Source organism: Mus caroli, chromosome 2, assembly GCF_900094665.2.
Source record: "Mus caroli chromosome 2, CAROLI_EIJ_v1.1, whole genome shotgun sequence".
Taxonomy (NCBI): Eukaryota; Metazoa; Chordata; class Mammalia; order Rodentia; family Muridae; genus Mus; species Mus caroli.
The window spans coordinates 14,445,764-14,449,478 of NC_034571.1; positions in this window are offsets into that span (position 1 = coordinate 14,445,764).

Below are 3,715 nucleotides of genomic sequence, written 5' to 3' on the forward strand. Positions count from 1 at the left end.
AAAAAAAAAAAAAACTAGAGAGATTCTAGCACAGGCTAGACCACCAGGTCATCACGTGATGGACTGGGGCTACACCTGGGGATTCCTCAGCAATGAGAAAGAAACTATCTCAAAGGAGAGAGGAAAATCTCACCCAAGGGAAAGAGTCCTAGAACAAGGAGCAGTGAAAAGACAGAATGTCTCCATCCTCAAGGGCAGCACAGCAGCAGCTCTGAGCTCAAGAGCTCTGCCTGGAACCATGTAGACATTTACTCTGACCTGTAGAGGGGAGGGGGCTTCCCAGTTCTCCAAAGTTTAGGCTAGTGAGCATTGGACCTCCATGTGGTAGCAGGGGTCATGGAAACTGCAGAGTTTCTAAATCCCAGATTTTGGCACCAATGTTGTGTTGGGATCCTGGCTTGAGTCCAAACAGACCACACCAGGCCAATGGTAGTGGTTTAGTGTGTGTGTGTGGAGGGGGGTGACAGAGACAAGGGGGAAAAGAGAGAAGGAAGGAAAAATGGGGCAAAGGTCAGGAAGGGTCTGACATAACTGCTCACAGCTAAGGGAGGGAAGTGGACTCTGGGAATGTATGCAACTGCCATGGCAACAGATGTGTGGGCCCCTGTCACCTATGGGTGACATCACTGAGTTCAGAGCTGATCTGCCAAGCTAGTTCCTGATACCAACAACACCAATCACTGATCACTGCTTCCAAATGCTTGGGATACAAGCAGTTCAACTTCAAATTTTGGAATTATTCACATTCACACAGGTTTTTACCTGTTGAATAAATATCCTTAATCCATAAATTCAAAATCCAAACTGTTGCAAAACCCTGTAATCTGGCCAGGCATGGTGGTGCATGCCTTTAGTCCCAGCTGGTGGATCTCTGTAATTTGAGGCCAGCCTAATCTACAGAGTAACTTCTAGGATAGCTTGGGCTACATAGAAAGGGGAGGAGGAGGGGGGAGGGAAGGAGAGGAAAGAAGAGATTGCATTGTTCTGACACCTGAGGGAGCAGGAAGCAGGCCAGCTGTTCCAGCTGTGGGGAAGTAGGATTAGGCACATCCTGACCTCAGAAAAGAGTGCAAGGATTCAGTGGTTTGCTTCTTTATCTGTCTATTTAAGACGGTAAGGACAGATTTTATTTAAGGGGGATTTACTACACTAGTTTTTATAAGGGAGGGACCCCTGAGCTCAATTCCTCAGACAGTCTTTGTGGGAGAGGTTGGCATGTGGTAATGTGCTTTCGAGTGTGCACTCGCGCGTGTGTGTGTGTGTGTGTGTGTGTGTGTGTGTTGTTTTGTTTTTCACACTGGTGCTGTGGGCCAGAACTCAGGCCTCATGCTTCCTTGGCAATCACTCTTTCCAGTCATAAATGTATCTTTGGGTTTTTATATTTAAATGAGGTAAATGTTGCTTATGTAAATAGCAATTGTTCATAGAGTGATTTGTCAGGAGCCTGGATGGAGAAATCAGGACTGCATCTTTGCATGCCAGGTGTGTGACCTTGAGCAAGTTACTTAACCTTCCTGACCCTCAAATTCTTCTCTACTAAAGGGGATGGTAAAAACATAACGAGTCTCTGCTCTTCCAATCTGTGCAGCAACTGCTCCTTTGAGGATTCGCTCTGTCCTTAAACTATGTATCAGCTCAGTAAATGCTGATTTTTATTGGTATCATTTTAGTAGCCATACAGGGCATAACTTACATCTCTGCAAAAGAGATCTGCGGTATCGTGGTAAGTGCAGTCACTGCCATGTGTTCCCACAAAATGCTTTCTATTTTGCTATCACATAGATATTAGAGCAGATGAGTTAATAATGCCCTGGCACCTGGCAAGGCCCAGGAAATACCCTTTACATGGCCACAGGCACACCTAGAAGACTAACAACAAACTAATTCTGACTTTCTTTCCGTGCCGCCAAAGTGTTCTTTTTGCCCTTCCCTCTCCCCGGGCATCTCTGGGACCATCCTGCAGCCCTCTCTGACCTGTCGCCCCTGCTGTGAAACTGATCATGTCACACGCAATGGCAGAGCTGACCCCAGAGATTACGGGATAATGTGGGTGATGGGCATAGTTTAGCCAAAGTCTATATAAATATCAATTACTACCTGCAGTTCTACCCTGCACAGAGCTTTGTCCAAAGCCAGACTCCACCACTTTCCTTGGCCAGAAACAGTATGGACTGAACCTATAATCTTCCTTCATCTCCTTCACTCCTTGTTGTTTATTTCCATTCTTCTCTTTCTATCTGAAATAATCACACCTCCAATGCTGGCTGGTGACTAGAAGGACATTAACTATCTGGGGAGATCACTTATCTCCTGTCAACACCATTGGCTTCCACTTTCCCCTACCCAGGGGGAAAAAAAAAGGAAAAGGGTGGGAGGTGTATTGCAGGCATGAAATCTCACTGGTTGGGAGGTAGAGGTAGGAGGATTAGGAGTTCAAGGCCAGCCTGGGCATAGCAAATATAAGGTCAATTTGACCTTCACGAGCCCTCCTTTGGGTACCAAAAGGAAACAAAAAAAGCTGGCAAGATGGCTTCAATGGCCGAGGACCTAAAAATTGATCCCTGGTGGGACCCACATGGTAGAAACCACTTCCTGCCATTATCCTCTGATCTGCACACACACACACACACACATTAAACATTTAAAAAGCTGGAATCACACTGAAATACGGGGAAATTTTTAAGCCAATGTACCTATGGTTCAGATATACGTAAAAATCGCTGAAGTTTTTTTTTTTTTTTTTATAGAGGATGTCAGTGGGTTTGTTTGTTTGTTTGGAGACAAGGTCTTGCTAAGTAGGCCTGGCCATCCAGGAACTCACTATGTAGCTTAGGCTGACCTTGGACTTGCTGCATCCTGTTTCAGGTTTCCAAGTGCTGGGTTTACCACCAGAACTTTTTTCAAGACTATTTCCCACTTTCCACGTGAGAAGAGTTTTGCTAACTATGAGGCCCCAGAAGTTCAGAGACAAAAATGGGCCAGAGGGACCCGCTCCTAGATTGCTTTGACTTTCCCAGATTTCACTCTCTGGTAAGAGGGCTCTGTCCACTGTTCTCCTTCTCTAAAACAGCTAATTCCTGACCATTCTGCTGCCTTGTGTCAAAAATAAGATAAAGTAACAGACCGGGATGTAGCTCAGCCGTATAGAACTCGTGCCTAGAATGCAGCAAATACTAGATCCCAGTATCCTGTAACAAGGTGTAGTGCCACGTGCTTGCTAACCCAGCTCTTGGGAGTTAGAGGAAACAGAGTTGGGAGTTCAAGGTTATCCTCTGACTTACCTCAAAATAAGGAGCTTGTTTTTGTAGTGCTCAGAAAACAGAAATAGACTGAGCTCTGTAGTACAAAGCCAGCCTGGTCTACATTTCCAAGGCTACACAAGGAGAGCCTGTCTCAAAGATAAATTGGTAGACATAAAAATAAAATACAGCCGGGCGTTGGTGGCGCACGCCTTTAATCCCAGCGCTCGGGAGGCAGAGGCAGGTGAATTTCTGAGTTAAAGGCCAGCCTGGTCTACAAAGTGAGTTCCAGGACAGCCAGGGCTATATAGAGAAACCCTGTCTCGAAAAACCAAAAAAAAAAATAATAATAATAATAATAAAATACATTAACAATTAAAATAGTGCTGTAGTAGGTTACTGAATTGTAGTTATGCAGTCTCATGAAAGTATTCCTAAGAACTCTTTAGATGCTGAAACTATCTTGAGGAATTCTG